Source organism: Haemaphysalis longicornis, unplaced genomic scaffold (assembly GCF_048455015.1).
Source record: "Haemaphysalis longicornis isolate Haplotype H1 unplaced genomic scaffold, Haemaphysalis longicornis Haplotype H1 scaffold_6, whole genome shotgun sequence".
Lineage (NCBI taxonomy): Eukaryota > Metazoa > Arthropoda > Arachnida > Ixodida > Ixodidae > Haemaphysalis > Haemaphysalis longicornis.
Window position 1 is genome coordinate 16,478,354 of NW_027526407.1, and position 24,594 is coordinate 16,502,947.

Sequence of the window (24,594 nt, forward strand, 5' to 3'; positions counted from 1 at the left end):
TACTGAAAGGAATTGAAGACGACGCGTTTCAGATGTTGATGTCCAAAGACCCAAAGAACTTTGCTGAGATGATTAAGCTCTGCCAAAGCTATGATGAGCTGCGGCGGCAGAGGAGTTTTGTTCGACAGTCGCTCGGGACGGGCGCAGAGCTGTCAAGTTTATCGTTCAGTTCTGAACAAGGCACTTTGTGTTCAGTTCTGAACACAAAGTGCCCACGTGTTCGAGAAACCTGGGAAGAAAAGAGGCGCCCCCCGTCGCGATGGCGATAAGAGGGCTAAGCTGTCGAGTGATAGTAATTATGTCTGAGTGGAGAGACAGTGAAAGTAGTAAGCCAACGGGGGAGAAAAAGAGAGGGATACCGGCGCCACAAATCAAAACAGAAACAGGGCGAAGGTCAAAGGCGATAGCCGCGCACATGCGCACACAAGTAACAAACACGCACAAACGACCAAGTGGCCATGGAAAGAAGGAAAGACGCCAATGGCTTGACCGATTGACCCAAACAACGAAATCAACCGAGTGGCCGATAAAGCAAGCAAAATAATCAGTGACAAGACAGTTTCTTTTGATACGCGGGTACACTGGGTGAGACAAAACATTATCAATGGTGTCAAGAAGAATGACGTATAGAAACAATTCTCTAGAAATTAGGTATAGAAACAATCTTGTATAGAAACAAGAAGAATGACGTGTAGAGACATTCTTACACCATGCTGTGCTTATAGATACACACGCGTACACGGTAAACTCCTAAATAACACAATGTTTATACATAATTACAATGAGCAGATTTTTCACATCACCACAACATACCGATCAAAAAAAAAAAGCAGCAGCAGAGGTGTGCGTTACGGGGACAAAAACGAAAAACTCCCCTCTTGTTCATTTATTCTACCTGCAACTGTGTTGAATTTGTGGATTAGAAATGATTCAAACATCTCTCTTTCATGGTGTGTTCTAAACTTCGATTTTAGCACGGTCACCATGAATTTGTCAAAAGAGTGACCAAGGCAAGTAACGTGTTTTGAGACAGGGAGGTGAGGCAGCGTTTTGGTGTGTGATCTGTGGTTATTAATTCGTACTCGCAGTGGTGTTTCCGTCTGACCGATGTACTGTGCGCTGCATACAGTGCACTGAAGAAGGTACACAACATTAGCACTATCACAATCGAAGGTTCCGCGTATTTGAAAGGAGAAGCTAGTGGCAGTGCTTTCAGCAACAAGAGTTTTTGGCATCATGGGGCAAAGCTTACAGCGGGGTTTGTTGCATGGTCCAGAGCCTTGAAATTGGGAAGTTTCAGTTTTTGAAGAAGTTATGATATCTTTCAGGTTTTTCGCTCGCCTATATACGACGCGGGGCGGTTCAGGGAGGACACGTCGCATTCGATCACTTTCCAGAAGGATGTTGTGATGTTTTCGCAAAATTGTTTTTATGTTCGGAGCGGAGGCCGAGTATGTTAGAACCAAGTTGGTTCGAGGTTTGTCAGTTTGGACGTTGCTGCTGCTGTTTATTAGTTCAAGTCTGTCCAGTGTTTTCGATTTTTCAATGGCATCATTTATTACGGGAAGAGGGTATTGTTGGCGGGTTAAATCTTTGCGTAGTTGGTCACAGTTGGCGGCAAAGTCTTGAGGGTTGGAACATATTCTTTTGAATCGGATGGACTGGCTGTAAGGAATTCCGGTTTTGCAATGGCGAACATGGCTGCTGTGAAAGTTTAGATACTGGTGTCGGTCAGTGGGTTTTCTGAAAAGTGATGTTGTCAGTTTACCGCCAGATATTTGCACGGTTACGTCCAAAAAGTTTATGCTACAGGCAGAGTACGAGTGAGAGAACCTGATGTCGCTGTGGACATGTTGAATGCTTCAATAAACGTAAGGAGAGCATCCTCTCCGTGAGGCCAGATCAGAAATATGTCGTCAATGAATCTCTTATAGAAGAGCGGCTTTAACGGGTAGTCGCCTAGGAACTTGTTTTCCAAATTTCCCATGAAGATGTTGGCATAATTGGGACCAATCTTTGTGCCCATAGAGGTACCATTGATTTGCACATAATGGTTATTGTTGAACTCAAAGTTATTCATTTCCAGAATTATTTTCAAGAGTTCCCCAAGCGTCTGACATTCGATTGATCTGTCAAGCGGCTCCATTTCCTCATAAGCAAGTATTACTGAGTTTATGCCATCTTCGTGAGGGATGTTTGTGTATAGCGAGGCCACATCCAGGGTCACTAAAAGGCTATTTTCAGGTATACTGAGGTTAATTGTTTGGGCAAGGAAATGGGTGGTGTCTCTAATGTAGGAGGGAAGAAAGCATGGTATGTTCCGTATCAAACCGTCCACAAAACTGGATATGTATTCGGACACTGTGCCTATGCCAGGCACGATCGGTCGTCCTGGATTGTTTTCCTTGTGGATTTTAGGCAGAGTATAGAACCTCCCAGCTACTGGGCTTAGTGGTAAAAGAGACCGCGCCACCGATTCAGTTATTTTTTGTCCTTTCACAAGGTGGTCCAGATTTTCCTTTAGCTTATCTTTAAAGTGAGGGGTTGGATCGTTCGGCAATAATTTGTAAAAAGAAGTATTATTCAGTTGTCCCTGGGCTTCGGCTATGTAGTCTGATCGGTTCATGACCACTATCGCTCCTCCCTTGTCTGCTGGCTTTATTATTATGTCGGTACGAGTGCTTAAAGCCTCCAGTGCCTTTTCTTCCCCGCGGGAAAGGTTTTTGCGGTAGGGTGTCTGATTCCTATATGATGACACGATGTCACGTTGGACTGCCCTAATATAGATATCAAGGCATTTGTCTCTTTGCGCCGGAGGTGTCCATTGACGACTAGATGGGAGTTTTGCCTCGCCATCCGTGTTTTGCGGCTTGTCCAGGAAATATTCGCTGAGTCTTAACGATCTTGCAAAGTTATTTACGTCTCTGTAGAGCTGAAATTCATCGACGGAGCCTGTAGCAGGGCAAAAGTTGAGGCCTTTGGAAAGAACTTTATGTTCTTCTTCCGATAGTTCTACATCTGAAAGGTTAACAATCGGGTCTTCACTTTTGTCAATAGTTTGGGGTATGATCGAATGGGCAGCGCACGAAGATGTAAGGGCTGCTTCTGATCGACTGTCAGTAGTGGAGTGTACGCCGTCACGGCGAAGCTTTTTACGTTTTGTTTCCTGCAGCTCGCGCTCTTTGTTTCGTTTAAAGAGTTCCAAGCGGCGGAGTTCATTTTCTGTTAGGGGATTCTCTCTGATGAGTTTCTCTTCCTGAATTTGGGGCGAACGTAAGTAGGACCGGTTATGTTGGATCACATAGTGCAATAGCTTTTTAGACGCCTCATGCAGGGTATCTTTCCATTTTTGTTTCAGTTCAGGTGAAAAGTCGGATGTAGCCGGCTCTAAATGGAGCCGGAGACCCTTTGGAACAATATCAGATTCTTCATAGATGATTAAAGTGTTGACATGACATTCACATCTAACTCTTTTTTCAACAACCTTCCGTATTCTCAAAAAGTTCCTGGAAACTACGTTAACAGAGAGTTCACCTGGGGTGGTAGATAGTCAGTTGGACTGGTCGGCCTGGACGACGTCCTTGGATGCCCTTCGGAGGTTGTAGCGTGGTATCACGCCAGTCTGCACAGCACCGACGAGCGGAGGGGGGGGTGGTAAGGGCGGAAACTGCTCTGGTTCGAGTACAGTCGTGGAGGTGGGGTTGATCTGGGGCTTTTCATGGGGCTTTTCATGGCTTTTCATAGGGCTGGGGCTTTTCACAGCAGCAGCAACGTCCAAACTGACAAACCTCGAACCAACTTGGTTCTAACATACTCGGCCTCCGCTCCGAACGTAAAAACAATTTTGCGAAAACATCACAACATTCTTCTGGAAAGTGATCGAATGCGACGTGTCCTCCCTGAACCGCCCCGCGTCGTATATAGGCGAGCAAAAAACCTGAAAGATATCATAACTTCTTCAAAAACTGAAACTTCCCAATTTCGAGGCTCTGGACCATGCAACAAACCCCGCTGTAAGCTTTGCCCCATGATGCCAAAAACTCTTGTTGCTGAAAGCACTGCCACTAGCTTCTCCTTTCAAATACGCGGAACCTTCGATTGTGATAGTGCTAATGTTGTGTACCTTCTTCAGGGCACTGTATGCAGCGCACAGTACATCGGTCAGACGGAAACACCACTGCGAGTACGAATTAATAACCACAGATCACACACCAAAACGCTGCCTCACCTCCCTGTCTCAAAACACGTTACTTGCCTTGGTCACTCTTTTGACAAATTCACGGTGACCGTGCTAAAATCGAAGTTTAGAACACACCATGAAAGAGAGATGTTTGAATCATTTCTAATCCACAAATTCAACACAGTTGCAGGTGGAATAAATGAACAAGAGGGGAGTTTTTCGTTTTTGTCCCCGTAACGCACACCTCTGCTGCTGCTTTTTTTTTTGATCGGTATGTTTTGGTGATGTGAAAAATCTGCTCATTGTAATTATGTATAAACATTGTGTTATTTAGGAGTTTACCGTGTACGCGTGTGTATCTATAAGCACAGCATGGTGTAAGAATGTCTCTACACGTCATTCTTCTTGTTTCTATACAAGATTGTTTCTATACGTCATTCTTCTTGACACCATTGATAATGTTTTGTCTCACCCAGTGTACCCGCGTATCAAAAGAAACTGTCTTGTCACTGATTATTTTGCTTGCTTTATCGGCCACTCGGTTGATTTCGTTGTTTGGGTCAATCGGTCAAGCCATTGGCGTCTTTCCTTCTTTCCATGGCCACTTGGTCGTTTGTGCGTGTTTGTTACTTGTGTGCGCATGTGCGCGGCTATCGCCTTTGACCTTCGCCCTGTTTCTGTTTTGATTTGTGGCGCCGGTATCCCTCTCTTTTTCTCCCCCGTTGGCTTACTACTTTCACTGTCTCTCCACTCAGACATAATTACTATCACTCGACAGCTTAGCCCTCTTATCGCCATCGCGACGGGGGGCGCCTCCTTTCGCCGACACTGACTGGGAGAGGAGGTGGAGGGAACTGAATGGGGGATCATCTTCGGGAGCCGACGAAACCCCGCGCCCCTCGCTCGGGAGTCTCCAGGGCACGCGTACGTAGGACACCCCTCGCATATTGTTCACGGGCGCTGACCGCGGGCGCTTACAACTCGTCACCCCTGTCAACCACGCAAATATGTGCCCCCTATCGCTCACGTTGACTTACTACTCTCGCTGTCTCTGCAGGCAACGTGATTCATGTCTCCTCAATCACTCTCATTCGGACTTTCGATTGCTCATCTTCACGCCGGCGCGACTGGGGCGGCCCGTTTTATCCCGGTTTTCTCCGACACGGCGACACATTACGGCTTCCGCGAACTGAGCAGGAAGGGTGGGGGGAAGTAGATGGCGGTGCGTCTTTGAGGGCCGACGAAAAACACGCGCTTCTGGCACGGGAGTCTTGGAAGCGGCGCGCGTACAACAACCCTTGCATATTGTTCGCCTGCGATGGCCGCGGACAGGTACAACTTGCCGCCCCTGTGGGTCATCCCTGTCGACCACGCAATTACGTGTCTCCCATCGCTCGTAAGCTTCTGTTTGTCGTGTCCTCTCGGTTCGTTTTAGTTTGCCCGTCCCCACCTCTGCCTTTCCATCCCCCTCTCTCACATATTTATGCTTTTCAAGTTTGTGCTTCTTTATTGCTGGCTCTTTCTCTCATGTTTCAATGCGCTTTTCTCTCTTCCTCCTCGCTTCCAATCTTAAACGTATGTCACCGCCCCAGAACCTCAAGTGCTTGAACTGTATATAAACTGCTTCCATTCTGTAAAATACTACGCTTGATAAAGGACGGTCCCCGTCCGAAACGTCGATGTAAAATTATGTTTTCGAAGTAAACTTGTTATGTTTTTATTGCGCCCCTTTTTACTATATATATATATATATATATATATATATATATATATATATATATATATATATATATATATATATATATTTGTTTTTTGTTGTGTTATGTTATATATTTTGTTATTCTGATGAAGGCCGGTCCCCGGTCGAAACGTTAAAACCTGTCCTCTTTCGACGTGTTTCATTTTCTTCATATATATATATATATAAGAAAGTGTATGACAGCTGCATCTTACCGGTACTCACCTATGGGGCAGAACCTTGGAGGCTCACTAAGAGGGTTCAACTTAAATTGAGAACGACTCAGCGGGCAATGGAGCGGAAAATGATAGGTGTAACATTAAGGGACAAGAAGAGAGCGTAGTGGGTCAGGAAGCAAACTGGTGTTAAAGACATATTAGTAGAAATTAAGAAGAAGAAATGGACGTGCACAGGGCATGCAATGCGAAGGCAAGATAACCGCTTGTCATTCAGGGTAACGGAGTGGATTCCTGGAGAAGGCAAGCGTTGCAAGGGGCGGCACTAAATTAGATGGGCCGATGAGATCAAGAAGTTTGCGGGGATAAATTGGTCACAGTTGGCACGGGACAGAGGTTTTGGAGAATAATGGGAGAGGCGTTTGCCCTGCAGTGGGCGTAGATAGGCTGGTGATGATGATAATGATATATATATTGTAATGAAGAGAAGTGAAAGGACTAACGGACCTTGATCGTCCAATCCCTGTTCGGGTATGCGCTGGAAGCATCAAGCTGGCATCATCTCTGTGCGTCCTTGTGGTCAGATCACCGATCCCCTATCCGGTTCACCTGGAACAGACTGCGCTGCTTCCCGCCTCTCGCTTTTACTGCTTGTTAGCCATTAAACCGCCTTTCAAGTGGTGGAGGAGCTGGGTACGAGGTGAACCAACCTGGAGCTTCGCAACCGCACCGTACCAATGCCCGTCAACCCCGTCGACGTAGGCCAACAGCCACCATCACCGGTGCCACCGGTCATCTGTGCCGGCACCATCCGTCAGCGTGACCCGCCCTTTTTCACCGGCAAAGGTGATTATGATGCCGAGGATTGGTTGTCCACATTCGAGCGAGTGAGCGTCTACAACAAGTGGGATGACAAATCTAAGCTGAGCAATGTCGAGTTTTACCTTCGGGAAGTGGCTGAGGTCTGGTTTCGGAACAATGGCAGGACCATCAAAACGTGGGGCGGATTCAAAACCCTCTTCGCAGAGGCATTCGACAGGCCAGCGGTGCGGAAACTGCACGCTGAACAGTGTCTTTGCGTACGCGCGCAGCAGCCCGGCGAGAATTTCACGAGTTATATCGAAGACGTTGTGGATCTCTGCAGGCGTATCAACATAGATATGTCTGAGAAAGAAAAGATTCGGCACATACTGAAAGGAATTGAAGACGACGCGTTTCAGATGTTGATGTCCAAAGACCCAAAGAACTTTGCTGAGATGATTAAGCTCTGCCAAAGCTATGATGAGCTGCGGCGGCAGAGGAGTTTTGTTCGACAGTCGCTCGGGACGGGCGCAGAGCTGTCAAGTTTATCGTTCAGTTCTGAACAAGCATCGCTTGAGATGAGGATTAAGGACTTCGTCCGGGAAGAGGTCGCTCGGCAACTTTCGCTGGTACCCTTTGTAGAGCAGCCTGCACCAAGTTTGCCTCCAGCTGTTCAGCGCACCGTCAGGGAGCAAGTCGCCGAAGCCCTATCACCTGCACACCAGTTAACTACACCCGCTGCCCCGCTGACTGTTCCAACCATGGCTACCATAGCGCCGCCAGTGACCGCTCCGTTGACGTACGCCAAATGCGCGGCAAGGGCTGCCCCGCCACTTGTCCACTCCTTTGTCCCCTCGTTTGGACCCTACATACCAGCGCCTGTGACGTTCACTCCTCAGCCAGTCTCCCAGTTCAGCCGTCCCACGCCATTGGCTGTACAGCAGACGAATCCGTGGCGAACTCAGGACAACCGACCTATATGCTTTTCCTGTCGTCTCCCAGGACATGTAGCACGTTACTGTCGCCGTGCAGCAGCAGGTTGAAGCATCTTATAGTCCAGTGTATGTTTCCCGCCAAGCTCCCCGTCGCGCACCTGCCGGACCGCCGTTACCATCCTTTCAATCCGACCATCAGACGTTCGCGAGTCACCGATCGCCTTCTCCTCGTCGCCGCTCCATCTCTCCTATGCGTCCTCAGTCAGCGCCTCATGACGTGGGAAACTAATTCCCGCAGTTCCGCAGGCACGAACTGCGTACGTAGCAAAATGTCAAAGTCCTCGTGTATCGCCGAAAAATGTCGTCGACGTAGTTGTTGAAGGAGTTCCTATTCTTGCTCTTGTCGATACTGGTGCCGTGATTTCTGTTATGAGTGTGAAACTATGCCACTATCTGAAAAAGGTTATGACGCCACTGTCGGGACTTTCGCTTCGAACTGCAAGTGCTGAATATGGGTCCCCACTGGCTGCATGCACTGCCCGAGTAGTGATCCGAGACACTGTCTACACCATCGAATTCGTTGTTTTATCTTCATGTTCCTATGACGTTATTCTTGGATGGGACTTCTTGCCAAGCCATAACACAGTAATTGACTGTGCCAAGCCTGAGATTGAACTTATTTCCCAGAGTGATCCGCCGCTGTCTGAGCATTTGTTTGGTAAATGGAAGATTACCGTGGACGAAGACGTCGATATCCCGCCGCTAAGTTCCGTAATGGTTGACCTTGCTAGTGCGCCCGTACCTGATGGACCTGTCCTAATTGAAAAAAATGCGCTAACAAGACGGGACTGAGGGAAGGAAACACAAAACAGCGCAGACTAGCAAACTGAGTTTATTGACCACAGCATATATACTACCACTTATGGGCACGTGGGCAATCAACAAGGAAAGGTAAAACACACATCACCAAACGCACAAGCAGCCACATGTCGGTCAATAGTCCAGGAACGCGATTTCTTTGGTCGATAGGGATATCGACGCAACACTTATGCAATTATCACCCGCATGCGCTATTTCTCGTGCTTCTATAATCTCCCGCGTAAGCGAGTCACGGCTCTTGGCAATCACCTCGGTTTTGTTAAACAAGGGGTAGCAATTTCTACAATCACGGCAATGAATAGCTAGATGCCCATTATTAGAGTTCCGGACGTTATTTCTATGTTCTCGTAGCCTATCGTTAATGCATCTGCCGGTTTGCTACGAGTGCATCTGCCGGTTTGGCCGATAGGCTACGAGAACATAGAAATAACGTCCGGAACTCTAATAATGGGCATCTAGCTATTCATTGCCGTGATTGTAGAAATTGCTACCCCATGTTTAACAAAACCGAGGTGATTGCCAAGAGCCGTGACTCGCTTACGCGGGAGATTATAGAAGCACGAGAAATAGCGCATGCGGGTGATAATTGCATAAGTGTTGCGTCGATATCCCTATCGACCAAAGAAATCGCGTTCCTGGACTATTGACCGACATGTGGCTGCTTGTGCGTTTGGTGATGTGTTTTTTATCTTTCCTTGTTGATTGCCCACGTGCCCATAAGTGGTAGTATATATGCTGTGGTCAATAAACTCAGTTTGCTAGTCTGCGCTGTTTTGTGTTTCCTTCCCTCAGTCCCGTCTTGTTAGCGCATTTTTTTCAATTATGTCAAGAAACCAACTAGCCCCCCAGATAGCTTTGATGGACCTGTCCTATTCACACCATGCGACCTTTTTGTTCGCCGGAAGGAGTTGCCACTCCCATTCGCAGTTCTTACAGTGCAAGGTGGGCGTACGAGAATGTTTATCTCTAATCAAACCCACTGTTCTGTCAGCCTGCTCCATGGAGAGTCAATTGGCCATCTTGAAGCTATGCGCTCCATCAGCCGCTTCGACGTTTGCGATGATGCCGCTGCGCTTTCGCTTACTGCCCTGGACTCGGCCATTTCTACCGAAGCTTCACTGTCCGACGACGTGTTCAAACAGTCCCTGGACGCCGATTTGGATCCAACACAGCGCACGCAGCTTCTCGCCCTTCTTAACAAGTTCCGTTCTTCCTTTGACTGTGCACAAGCTCCGTTGGGTAAGACGTCAACAGTCACCCATCACATCGACACAGGCGATCATGCTCCCTTGCGACAACGACCCTACCGTGTGTCGGGCCCGGAACGTGGTGTTATTAGTGAGCACGTGGATGACATGCAACGGCGCGGCGTCATTCGGCCGTCCCAAAGCCCATGGTCGTCGCCCGTGGTCCTCGTAACAAAAAAAGATGGGTCTTTGCGCTTCTGTGTTGACTACCGCCGCCTAAACAAAATTACCCGCAAGGACGTTTATCCGCTCCCTCGCATCGAGGACGCTCTCGATTGTTTACACGGTGCGGAATTCTTCTCGTCCCTTGATTTGCGCTCGGGCTACTGGCAAGTGCCGGTTGCGGAATCGGACCGCCCCAAGACCGCCTTTGTTACCCCGGACGGTTTATATGAATTTAACGTCATGCCATTTGGCTTATGTAATGCACCTGCCACATTCGAGAGAATGATGGATAACATCTTGCGTGGTCTCAAGTGGCATATATGTCTTTGTTACTTAGATGACGTCGTCGTATTCTCTCCCGATTTTGACACACACCTAACTCGTCTCCACCGGATCCTGGCGTGTCTCACCGCTGCCGGCCTCCAACTAAACTTGAAGAAATGTCGTTTTGGTGCGCGCAAGTTGGCTATTCTGGGCCACGTTGTTTCAAAAGACGGTGTGTCGCCTGATCCCGATAAGCTACGTGCTGTCGCCGACTTTCCAAAGCCGACTTCATTGAAAACCCTCCGCAGCTTTATCGGGCTCTGTTCCTATTTCCGACGCTTCATCAGAAATTTCGCTACCATTGTTTCCCCCCTAACAAGACTGCTGAACGGCGATAACGCTCTTTCTGCGTGGTCCCCGGATTGTGATGAAGCATTTTCTTCCTTGCGACGTCTCTTAATCTCATCACCTATCCTCCGGCATTACGACCCAGCAGCTCCTACGGAGATGCACACTGACGCCAGTGGGGTCGGTCTCGGTGCAGTGCTCGCCCAACGGAAGCCCAACTACGACGAATACGTTGTAGCGTATGCAAGTCGAACTCTCACAAAGGCAGAGCGAAATTATTCCGTTACCGAAAAGGAATGGTTGGCCATAGTTTGGGCGCTCACCAAATTCCGCCCTATCTTTATGGCCGCCCCTTTGATGTTGTCACCGACCACCACGCATTGTGCTGGCTGTCGTCTCTCAAAGGCCCACATGGGACGACTTGCTCGTTGGGCCCTCCGTCTCCTAGAATTCGACATTCGTGTTACGTATCGATCCGGCCGCAAGCATTCTGACGCCGACGCCCTCTCTCGCTCCCCGGTGTCCGCTGATACGGCACACCTCAGCAGAACGGACTCTACCTTGTCGTCGCTTACTCTCTCAGACATGGCTTCCCAGCAGAAAGAAGATCCATGGATCGCTACTATCGTCAACTTCCTGTCTTCACCGTCGACCCTTCCTCAGCCTAGAGCCCTGCGTCGCCAGGCTGCTCACTTTGCCATTCGCGACAACCTCCTCTACCGCCGCAACTACATGCCGGACGGCCGCAAGTGGCTCCTTGTGGTTCCACGGAGCCTCCGCGCGGAGGTGTGTGCCGCTTACCACGATGATCCGCAGAGTGCTCACGCGGGGCTCTTGAAGACCTATACCCGACTTCGTCAAAGATACTACTGGCGTCGTATGTACAGCTTTGTGCGAAGATTTGTTCGTGCCTGTTCTCATTGTCAACGACGTAAGTCGCCTGTCCCCAAGCCAGCCGGCCCGCTGCAGCCCCTGCCGTGCCCCGTTTGTCCGTATGAGCGCGTTGGCATTGATCTATACGGCCCACTGCCATACTCTTCTTCTGGTAACCGGTAGATAATTGTGGCAGTAGATTACCTAACCCGCTATGCCGAAACAGCAGCGCTTCCCGCTTCCACGGCACGTGAGGTTGATGCATTCATTCTGCACTCCCTCGTCCTACGCCACGGTGCACCACGGCAACTCCGTATTCCTCTCTCAGGCCATCGAAGCGCTCCTCGCAGAATGCAAAATTGTGCACCGCTCCACATCCGCCTACCATCCCCAAACCAATGGACTGGCAGAAACATTCAACCGCACGCTTGGGAACATGATCGCAAAGTATGTCGCGCACTACCATTCGAACTGGGATTCCGTGCTACCGTTCGTAACGTTCGCTTACAACACGGCCGTGCAGACCACTAAAGGTTTTTCACCTTTCATTTTGTTATACGGACGGGAGCCAGCGTGTACAATGGATACCATCCTTCAATACAGGCCTGATCAGTCCGAATTCCATCTCCTTTCCGACGCAACGCGCCATGCGGAAGAGTGCCGCCTGCTCGCACGTTCGTTTACGTCGAACGACGAAGCTCAACAGCAGCAGCGTCATGACCAGGAGCACTCATCGACTTCTTACAGTGCTGGCGATCTCGTTTGGCTGTGGATACCATCTGCCACTCCTGGTCTCTCCTCAAAGCTCCTTTCTAAATATCACGGACCCTACCGTGTCATCGATTCTTCCTCCCCCGTTAACTACGTTGTAGAACCACTGAAGCCAACGGAAGACCTTCGCCGTCGCGGCCGCGAAACTGTCCACGTCTCTCGTCTAAAGCCCTATTACGATCCCATTGTGCTGCACTCGCCGTAGGTCGCCAAGGTCTCTCTCTCTTCGGCGGAGGGTGGTTGTAATAAAGAGAAGTGAAAGGACTAACGGACCTCGATCGTCCAATCCCTGTTCGGGTATGTGCCGGAAGCATCAAGCTGGCGTCATCTCTGTGCGTCCTTGTGGTCAGATCAGCGATCCCCTATCCGGTTCACCTGGAACGAACTGCGCTGCTTCCCGCCTCTCGCTTTTACTGCTTGTAAGCCATTAAACCGCCTTTCAATATATATATATACAGATATATATATATATATATATATAAGTATATACATATATATATATTTATATATATATATACACTGAACTCTCATTTCTACGATCGTCGGTTTACCGAATATTTCAGAATCCCCGGCGGTTTTTTTGGTACTCAATGCAAAAATCTTTCAGGTCAACGAATATCGGAATAGCGAATATTTCAGTTAAACGAACTTGATCAGTGGACACGGGCTCATATTTGAAATCAGTTCAACGAAGTTGTGCCCTCTACATCGCTGTCGCAGCCGACGCCCGCCACCCGAAAATCGTCGTTCCAGCGGTGGCGCAACATCGCTGGCGTTGACAGCGCTGCTAAGACAGCGGCGGTGAGATAGATGAACTACGTCGGCACAGCGGCTGTGCGGGAGTGGAAAAAATGGCGCGTCTTTGTTTGTGTGTGCTGGCTGTGGTCACGTAAGCGTTGTGGTGTACCTGCTTTTGGACTGCAGTTCGTGCGCCAAGCGCCCACTTTCGCAATAAGTTCTACGAAGCGGAAGCGGTTGTCTCTGTCAGACAAGCTGCAAATCCTTCAGCGTCTGGACAGCGGTGAAAGGCAAGTGGACGTTGCGAAGGAATACGGCATTGCGCCGTCGACGCTGTCAATCATAGTTAAACAAAAATCGAAGCTCCAAGGAGAGACTTCGATGAGTGGCACTAGAAAAAGACTTTGCACGGGATATTTTAAGGAAGTGGACGATGCCATTGCGGTATGGCTCCGCGATCTGCGATTCCAAAATATCCTCGTGTTCGGCCCGATGATTCAAGGCAAAGCGAAGAAATTTGCTTTTCTTCTGGACGTTCGCGGCTTCGAAGCAAGTAGCGGATGGCTCACCCGTTTTCGGGATAGGCAAGGGATCGCATGGAAAACCATTTGCGGTGAAAGCGAGGATGCTGACCACGAAGCAGCGAGAACCTGGAGGGATGACAAACTGCGAGATATCATAATAGATATTCACCCGATGACATATACAACGCCGATGAAACGGGCGTGTTTTATCCGACTCTTCCAAACAAGACAATAGCATTCAAAAATGACAGTTGCAAAGGCGGAAAACAGTCTAAAGTCAGAATCACTGCGCTGCTGTGCTGCAACGCTACTGGCAGCCACAAGCTCAAGCCGCTAGTGATAGGGAAATACGCGAAACCACGATGGTTTCAGGGTGTCCCTTCCCAGCCATGCATCTATAAAAGCAACAAAAAAGCATGGATGACCAGGAATATTTTCACCGAATGGCTCCTCAGCATAAATGAAGAAATGTGGAAAGCACAAAGAAAGATTCTTTTGATTGTGGACAACTGCTCTACACCTTGTCGATGTCCACTTAAGCAATGTGCTCATCGAGTACCTCCCACCAAACTGAACTGCTGTGCTTCAACCGCTCGACTTGGGCATCATTCAAAACTTGAAGGTAGAGTACCCACGGCGGCTTGTTCAGAGGATTTTAATCAACATAAGGATTGGCAAGAATGACCCTATCAACGTCAAGCAGGTGGCCGAGATGCTGACAGGCTCCTGGTGGTGAGTAACACAGGCTACAATTAGGAACTTCTGGCATAAGTCCGGCCTTTCCCCTCTGTGCAGTGAAAGCGTGCAAGATAAACAGTACGAGGAGGCGGTCGAATCCGGGATGTGGACGGAGTTATGTCGCCAGCTGGACGTTGAGAGCAGCACTTCGTTTGAAGACTATGTACTGTGTGACAGTGAGCTTGTCACCTGTGCTGAACTGTCTGATCTGGAAATTGTTTCGAGTATTCGCCCCGAAGAAGAAGAGTGTGACGAGGAAGATCCAACTGCAGAAACCACAGTTGCAGCAGAGGCAGATTCAAATCCTGTAACTCTAACCGAGGCTGTTGGGTACATTGTAAAGTTTCGAGACTTCGTGTCTCAGCAACAAGCTGAGCCAGAGGAAGTACACAAAAGCATAGACTATCTGGACAGCTTTGTTGCGTCTAGCGCTTTAAGAGCACCAGTACAAATGAAAATCACAGTTTTTTTTCAAAATAAGGTGTGCTGCAATGCACCCTTACTGATGTATTTAATAAATTGCAGTTCCCACTTTTGACGATGTCTTCTGTGCCCTATGTTGTTTCATATTATTTGGTAGCGAATTTTCAGTTCAGTGAACTTTCAGTTAAGTGAACTGCTTCCTTGGGTCCCTTGAAGTTCACGCAAGTGAGAGTTTACTGTATATATATATAATTATGAAAAAGCGTGAAACAAATAGGTGAAGATTTCTGTGGCAATTGAAAGGTTAGAGAACCAGAAAATATTAAGGATGGGACGGGTGGTAGTAAAAACATGGTGCAACACTTGTTGGGTCCACTAAAGACGTTGTTTACAGAACCCCTTTTATGTGTGCAAAGAATTCAATAGGTCAGACCGGCCTGTGCCCAAACAAGACAGCTCTTTAAAAGCGGTACCACGTTCGCAATAGGCATGCGAAGTTGCTTTGTGCTCTGGCAACACTGTGCACTTCGACCCAACCGCCTTTTAATTGTGGGCGAGCGGTCGACGGAAACGCCTTCGCTGATACGGCTGTACGACCTGTTAACACCCGCTGCATTGTGTTGAGGTATTGTGTGGCGACACAGACATGTTTGCAGTGTCTGAACATGTGATGCGGACAAACTCTTTAGAAAACATGCTGCATATATCAGACGACACCGTAGTGGACCTAGTCAACCAGGCGTCAACGTCATCCTAGCAGAAAAGCAAGTCGTGTGACTTTGCCGGGAAGGCGTATACCCTGCCTTCTTCGGTTCTGACCAACGTCTCTGACACCAGGTACTTAAGCGACATATTGCAGTTCTACCTTCTGAAAGCATGCAGTGCTTTTCCTTTTGAAGCAACGCAGAAATAGTGCTTTTCCTTTTGAAGCAACGCAGAAACACGACGTGCGCTAGTATATTCACTCAACATTTAGACTAAACGGATATACACGGATAGCAACAATTAATGGATCTGATCAGATGGCTACCGCAAGTGCCACGTAAGTTAACAGTGGGATATTTAAAGCCTGATTCAAGCAGCGCATGTTGGTTTCGAGATTGTTCAGCAGCACTGGCTTACGGTTTTCGTAGCTTTTACTTATCCATAAAAAGAAGTGCGTTTTACCTTACACCAGAGGTTGTTTACATCGAAGCACTTCAGGCAGGTATTATGTCATTGCATTGTAACGTCAGCTGCACAAGGGTTTTCCCGAATGTCATAGTCAGTATTTTGTGGAGAGTCGGTTGCAGAACCTTCTTGCTTTGTACAAAGCTGTCGTGCACTGTAGCTGCGCTTTGTTTTGTTCGTACTTGTGATATGGCACTCGGTAAAAAGATGTGAAACTTGACTGTGCAGCTTACAAACATTTTTTGTTGTTGCCCTTAAGGTTTTGGGATTGCCTATGCCCGTGCCACGTGCTACTAAAACCAGAAAAAGAGTGGCTGGTCGTACAAAGTCAGCCTAGCTTTGAAGAGCGACAGTGGAGCAATGACAGACTTGATGTGTGAGTGCCCCTCTAAGGCTGGTGGTACGTGCAGCCATGCACGTGTGGCTCGGCGGCCCCTTGTTTTTTTCTGAAGCAGAAGGGCTTCAAAGAAACACAACCAGTACTCTCATGCACCGAGCTGCAGAGGCAGTGGAGCCGCCCCCGACGACAAGGCATCAGACCCAAGGCCGTGGGGAATGTGGACTGGTGGAGTTCGTGAGAGGGGAGCAAAGACACGCCAGTGCTCGTGTGACTTTGTGATGCCGGGCGGAACAGCAAAAGGAGTACCAACTTGAGGCTATTCATATCCTGGGAAAGGACCTCTATACCCTTCGGACCTTCGACTTTGCTGCCGTTCTCGTCGCCCCTGGGGGGCTGTCAGTGGACACGAAGCTTGGGCCTGTGCCCGCTGGATCTTCATTGTCGTACCAGCAAGCAAACTTCCCTGCAGGCTTGACTACGTCACAAGGGGCAGCCACCGTGACACCAGTGCCACCAGTGCCACCGTAACACCGTGACTCCGTCTCTTCATTTACGCAGCCTCACAGGCAGCCTTGCCCGGCAGATTCCACGCTGAAGAATGCAGGGTGTTCACTGTAAGTGCAGTATAGAAAAGATACCTCTCACTGCACTGGTGGGGTCTGTACCATTCACACTTTTAACTGATGAGGTGGATCTAGGTGTAGAGCACATGCAACCTAGAAATGTTCTTTGGCAGTACTGAAAAGAGGAAGCAAGACGAAGATGAACGTCCATTTTGCTTCCAGCCAATCTTACAACTGCTGAGACACTGGCCACAGTGATGATAATGGTTAAGTAATCTTAAATAACATGTAAGCCAACACCAATGCTGTGCTATATTTTGTCAGCGGGGATCATTGCTCTATATTCTACACTTTGAACGATGGTAAGCTGTGCGGTCATTAAAGTCTCACTCATAGGTGCTTCTACAGGCTAACATTTTCTATTTGCTTGTCTGACCACCCAATATTTGTATTTTGATTAATTTCATTGCATCAGTGTAATTTAAACCAAGACTTCACACTGAATCAAATTCCCTGTCGAATGCATGTCCTCTAATTTTGTCAAGCGTTCATGAAAATATTAGTTTTAGCATAGCGACAATATCGGGCTAACACTAGAGCGGCGGGTGGAGGGGCGATACTCAGCAAGTGCGCATTCATTCCGTGGGGCAAACACCTTTGCCTGGGGTGCGGTGTGTGCCACTCTCAAGCCCAAGTTCCTTGCGACTCTTGTGAGAAGGACGAACATTCGTTGTTTTTTCATCTGCAGAGTCACCAGCCATAGGCCGTTTTACCATGAGGGGACACGCGTGGGAACGTTTGTTTTCATTGCCTAGCGCTTTGGAAGCATTAGCAGCCTTATGAATTTATTTTTGCAAATGCCAAAAATACATAGAACCCTAGCTATTCAAGCGTTGCTTAAAAATCCTAAAAGTGCGCTCCTTTCCTGCCTGTTCTTCTTAAAAAGCACGATTTTATGGTGCTCCTTTTCTCCCATTCATGCCATTGACTCTCCTAAATGTGTTTTCTAATGTGTCTTCTCATGACTGGCAATCGAAAATCCTCTTAGTGCAGCATGGTAAGAAAACAAGCATTGGCATAGCACCTAGGCTGCAGGAGAGCTGATTGGGACATGCTAGTAGTTATCAAAATACAGCGTATAAAAATCACTGGGCTGTTAAACATTTGTAGCGCTTTTTCATGCTGTATTTACGTACACTTTGTGCAAGAGATCTAACTCTCACAAGAAGAAGCTCGGGATCTCGAACTAAACTTAAGGAAGCAATGACTCAGTGAAAGCTTGAGAAGGGCACGGACCAATCGACTGCCTGCGTCATCTTTCGGCCAACTCGTCACACAGCAGGCATGGGCGGAGAAAGGCCTCCGTAACCTCATTGAGCGGAAGGACGTCACGCGCGTCCGTCTGGTGCAGTACGGAATAAGTATGGAGAGCATGACCAAAGACAGGTATATAGCTGTCATGCACAGCTACGGGCACAATGTGCCAGTGCCGCATTGCGGCCTTGTGGTACACCCTGTGTGCCCTTGGTTGGGTGCAAAACCAGGCGGATTCGTATAAGACCCGGAAGAACTTTTATTTGGTGTGCTGGAGGTCAAGTGCCCACCTTCTCTCGAAGCCTCCAAGCCATAGTAAGCGAATGAACGAAAGTTTTCGTTCTGGTTCGGGGGAACTTGTTAACCTCAGTTAGACAGGGACCATGAGTATTATGCTCAGGTTCTTTGGCAGATGGCCCTCACTGGCTGCTTGTGGGGCTATGTTGTCGTATGTTTGAAGACGTTAATTGGCATCTAGCGCATTTGGTTCGACAGGAACGAGTGGGAGGATGTGCGTAGAGAGCCTAATGCCTTATTTCAGCACATGCTGCCCTATCTTGCCAGGCGGTAATCAGTGAATATTCCAGATTTCGGCTGCTTAGTGTACCAAAGCTACACTTAACCTATGAGGCGGGCTGTAGTGGAAGGTCCCGATTAACTTAGATCACCTGGGGTTCTTTAACATTCGCCAAAATCTTCACTCAATAGGGTTTTTGCCTTTCACTTCAACCTGAAAAGAAGCCTCCAGGACGGAGATCGGACCCACGTCTTTCGGATCAGCTGCACCCAGCCTTAGCCACTGTGCCACCGCGGCGGGTGCGAGGCAGTAGGGCACTGGCTAGTGTATTGATGGTTATTTGTGATAGCAGACTGTGGGGTTAGTCGGTTGTGTGGTAGGCAGTTTGTGTGGTTAGTCGTGCTCTTAATTTTGCATGTTTTTTTATGTTTATTAAGGTCTCTATGTATAAAGATCACATTTTCCGGTTCAGAGAGTACAGAACAGTGTTTTGAGATGTAGACAATTAAACAGAAAATAGCTGCGTGCATGCAGAGGGAAACACAAACAACAGCATTTAGGGAGAATTCAGCGAAATAGAAGCATTCTAGAAAATCCTCTACACTCCTTGTAGAATTTGCCGCTGCGTGGGCTAAGAGCTGCATTTCACATCGCTGTGGGCAAAATCACAGGAAGTATGGTACAGTGCAAGAGGCTGGAGGAGCTTGAAATGCCGCTTATCAGAACCACTGTCGCAAGGAAGCGGCTATGGTAGAAACTGACGTAGTGGCTCAATGAAAATAGCATGAAAGCTACACACAAATCCAGCTGGGAGTTTTACTTTTTGTCAAGACAACATTCTTAGCATACCTGAAGTTTTGTGGTTCCCATAGCAGCTTCATATCGTTTCCGCAAATTTTGGCTAAATTCAAAAGTTTTCATATTGAAAACCAGTTGTGGTGTGTTCTGCGTATTTATATCCACTTGTATCAAACGTTTTTGTCTTCTGGCCTAAGATAACTAGAAGTGTCTAAAAAAGTTTGCAAGAGGCAGAAATAGTCAAATGTGTTGGGGCGCTCGAAACTGAACTGCAAGATTCTGTGAATGGCAAAAAGCTTCGCTTGCAGCCTACATGCAAAAGCAGCTAGGAGAGAAGCCGTTCGGCCTTCTACTAAAAGCACATGTCAAAATGTACTCCGAAAGTTTTCCATTGCGCAGACACCTTTTTGTCAGTTCCCTCCTCGCTTGTTCACCTTGACTTTCTGTTTTTTTCGTCATTTCGTGTGGTGCTTTGCTGCAGCAATGTATTGTTTGTATTGGTTCGATCAACATATCTGTCATGCGGTTAGTGATGTATACAGGGGGAGGGGGCAGATTTCACCTTCGATGAATAGACATGGAAAGGAAACCTAGGACATGTTTGAAGAAAACGTACCTGGCTGACACAGGTATTAGTTTTCTCTCAATTTTCACGGAGACAAGCCTTGGCGTCACCACAGCTTCTTCGATCTAGCTGTACTAACCTGCCCCGCACACCTTCACCCCTGATGCTTTCACGTTACAGCTATGCTCCACAAATATTCAGCAAGCATAACACTGTTTTAAGAAACGACCTCTTTCACAAATTAAAAACAGGTTTCTTTTAGTAAAAACTGATATGTGTGCATGTTATAGAGGGTGCATAAAAAGAAGCTACCACTGTTCACTGCGGGCAATGTAGATTTTAAATAAGAATAAATAAACATATAATGAAACCTAATGCAGTAAAAGCTCGTTCGAAGTCGAATAATGCCGTAAAATTGTTCCAAATACGCGGAGTTTGCTTTAGCGGGAGGGTGCTAAAATGAATGAACATTGCGCCACAGTGCACGGGCCGAACGCAAAGCAGCCACGTCTGGACTTGTTATCGCAAATTAAGCGCTACTGCACACCCGTGGCTGGTGAATTTTTATATAATATTTGTGTTGTTTGAACAGCGAACGAAATAATGGGTAAGTCAGTTGTACGCCAGGAAAAGGCACTAACATTCCATTCATGTAAGCAGTGAGCCGTAATATTAAAATAATCACGCTTTGCCCGAAAAATTGTTTATGTACTATGCAGGCTCGATAGAATCAAAATAAAACAACCTGTCATATCCATTTTCTTGCGTTTCTTCTGTCATGACTCCATGAGCATCGCTTGGAACTTGCTGAAGAGCCTCAGCGCAGTGTCAGAATTCGCATCTGCTGAGAAATAGCATGCTGCAACATCCAGCCTCCATGCTGATTTGCATTGTAATTTTTGTAATTTTGTAATTTTTGTGCGCCTACTACTTCTGTGATTGTGATTGTGAGGTTTAACGCGCCGACGCAACGCAGGCGATGAGGCGCGCCGTAGTGGAGGGCTCCAGATTAATTTTGACCACCTGGGGATCTTTATCGTGCGCCGAAATCTTGTACACACGGGCGTTTTTGCTTTTAGCCTCCATCAGAAAAGCGGCCGCCGCGGCCAGGAATTGAACCCGCGACCTCGTGCTCAGCTGCGCAACGCCTTAGCCACTGAGCCACCGCGGCGGGTGCGCCTACTACTTCTGCGAGTAGCGATGGAAAGCAAAGGGTCCCAGTTCGAATTAACCGTTCTGGATAATGACGCGTTTTAATTATCAAAGGCTTTCCGCCATTGAAATAAACATGGCTATGCCAGGATCAGGACGTCAGTTCGAAATAACCGTAAGGTAAATGAACTGAGTTTTAGATAATGAGCTTTTTATGTAATTGTATTTTAAGCCTCTATACGCTTCAAATCTCGAGCAATGCTTCGGAAAAAACTTTTAGTTTCAATTCAAAAATACAACAGAGATTGCGTTAGTCAAAAGGTTACATATGCGTATGAAAACGGATATATTTGATCTGAATTTTTTCAGAAATGTAACTATGTTGGCACACCGCACCATTTTTTCTCGAAGAACAAGCTTCTGTGGTTACTTATCAGTGTGAAACAAAGTTTGAAGCTCAAACTAGTAGAACGTACGACGCGTTAACTAAATTTGTTGTAGTTTCATGAATTTGTGCAACTTACTTTTTCTTTCTCATTTCTCTTTAGTTCTGTGACTCCGAGTAATAGGGCCTTTGTGTGTTTTTTGATGGTCGCTGTGCTAACTGGTAATGTGTTTTTGCCTGTGCTATTCTTAAGCAATGTCTACCAAAGGATGTGGTTTTTTCCCTGCCTAAATCTTTTTATTTTTTTATTTTAATTAGTTTCAAATATTTTTTGTATGTAATTAGTTGTACACAACATAACAACTCGAATGTAACACAAGTGCAGCATCTTCTCTGCTGAGTGGCGGATTGCTCTAGTACCTGTATGAGCATTTGTGAATGAGAATAAAAAAATAAATGACAGGTTTTACTCCTGCGTTTGCATCGTTTTGGGGCGAAGCTCCTGTTGCTCGGGCCCTTTCCTGTCCATCGTTGCTGCAGTGTACATACCGCTGATGATGATTGTGACAGCATGACCATAGAGATTGGCCAACCTAGGGATTGGCTGAAGAGGTTTAAATGTTCAACGCATTTGTTGCTACACAACAAGGAGGAGAGGAAGAAGAAGAGGTTGTCGTTTGTCGCCTGCGAGCTCGCCTGCATCTCCTGGCTTATTATTCATTCCCGGAGTACATCACTGCGTGGATAGCGGCTTTTCTAGAAAGCAGAGAGTTCTTTTGTTACCAACATGGCTACGCCTCTTCTCGTTATAAGCAGACGCGTGGAGTCCCCCAGGGGTCTGTCATCTCCCCAGTGCTATTTAATGTGCTCTTGAGCTCCATACCTAGTCAGCCTGATGTACAAACATACGTTTATGCAGATGACATCGCCTTTTTCTCTTCTTCGCAGGATATTCATTCCCTGTTTCATTCTCTTCAGTCGTATCTGAATGCTCTAGAATTATGGCTGGACACTCTGAAATTTTCGTTAAATATTACTAAGTGTGCCATTCTCGTGTTCCCCCTTACGGACCCAATATCTATTTCGTTATCCTATCGACACCAATCCATTCGGCAGGTCGATTCACTAAAATACCTTGGAGTTATATATGACAGTAAATTGACTTGGCGTCTCCACATTGAGCACATTGCAGTGAAAGGCTCCCGCGCTGTCGCTCTTTTGAGGGGCCTTAGCCACAAGCGATCAGGTCTGAGAGCAGATACACTCTTGATGATCTACCGCATGTATGTTCGCCCAGTCTTAGAATTTGGGTGCGTTTTGTTCTCTGGCTCTGCTGCCTATAAGCTCCTGCCTTTGGTGAAGCTCGAGCGTCAAGCATTGCGCTGCTGCTTAGGCCTGCCCGCTTACGTCCCGATTAGAGTGCTGTACTTAGAAGCCGGAGTCCTAACGCTGAACTCCAGGTTCAAATACCTAACCGTTAATGCATTCGCAAAGTTCTTTGAGTCCCCGCTGGCCAGACCACAGGCTGTTTTCCTTCAGCATGCAAGGTCCTTTTTTGGTATATATTGGTCTCGTCTCCGGCGCCCACAGGTCATTTTTGCCAATTCGTTGCTTACTCCATTAAACACCACCCTCCTTTCAATTCCCGCCTTGCAGACACCATCCACAGTAGTAAGGATTTCATTTGATTATATTTTCCCCAAAAACGCTAAGCTTCTCCCGCCTAACATACTCAATAACATTCTCCTGGCTCACCAGTCCGAATACCCATCCCACGTGGTCATTGCAACTGACGCTTCGAAAAAAGACGAAAAGGTTGGGGTGGGCATTTTCTCTCCGACGTTGAACTGGTCTTTTTCATTGCGATTACCAGATTTTATCCCCATTTTTCATGCAGAATTTCTTGCTCTACTCCTTGCAATCCTGAAACTTGATCCGGCGAATTCTTCCGTGATGCTACTCACCGACTCCTTGTCCGTGTGCATGGCTCTCTCCTCAGAAACTTTACATCCTATTGCCAAAACTTTTTATTCCTGCGTCCCCACTCATGTGCGGGAGATTCGGCTCGTTTGGCTGCCCGGCCACTGTGGGTTAACCCTCAATGAAACCGCTGACATATTAGCTAAAACAGCTTTGGCTTACCGATCGTCGATGTTCTTCCCCCGTTTTCTTGCGTGTTGTTGGCACGCTATCGCCAATACCTGTTTAATCAAGATGCCTCCGACCATGGTCTGAACACTTCTCCTGAACTGGAACACCTCAGGTACCGCTGGGAGAGAAGTTTATGCCAAACTCGCTTGTGCGAAGTATTGATAACTTCTTTTCGTTGTGGTGTGCCACCCCTTAATCGGTATTTATACAGGGCAAATCTGATAACCACCCCTTTGTGCCACTTTTGCCAAGAAATTGAATCCGTAGAGCATTTCTTTCTTCTTTGCCGCCGATTTGCTAACCATCGGAGAAGGCTGCTGGAGATTCCCCTGCTACGTCTTGGTCTGCCTTTAACTGTACCGGTGCTCTTGTCGTTTGGGGGGACTAGGCTGGGCCGATGCCATAGGGACGTGTGCAACGCCATCCACTCCTTCATTTCGGAGACAGCTCGTCTGCAGTGCTAAAAACATTCCGATTAGGCTGACTTTTACTATAAATTTCCTATCCTTCTGTTTGTTTTTTTTTCTCGTGTTTTCTCTCTCTCTCTCTCATTAACCTAGACCAAATTCTTTCTTCTGCTCCATTATTTTGCCTTGATTGATTGTAATGAAAACATAACTCTTCTTGGCCAATCCCCCTAAGTGGGTATGCGCCATTTTTCGGGCCACCACCACCACCACAGCGATGTCGCCTGCACGTATCGGGGGTGCGCAACACAAGACGCTCTGCTGAAGGCGACGGCCAAGGTAGCTAAAATGTCACACACCGAATTTGCCAAATTACCCATGGAGATTTTCATCGTCCCTTACAAGCCCTACATGATCACCACAAACATCGAC

The 24,594-nt window shown here is 47.5% G+C and overlaps 1 pseudogene; it reads left to right on the forward strand.

Moving 5' to 3' along the window:
• Positions 1-11,318: 11,318 nt before the first annotated feature.
• On the forward strand, positions 11,319-16,838 carry LOC144142920 (uncharacterized; annotated as a pseudogene).
• The last annotated feature ends 7,756 nt before the right edge of the window (positions 16,839-24,594 follow it).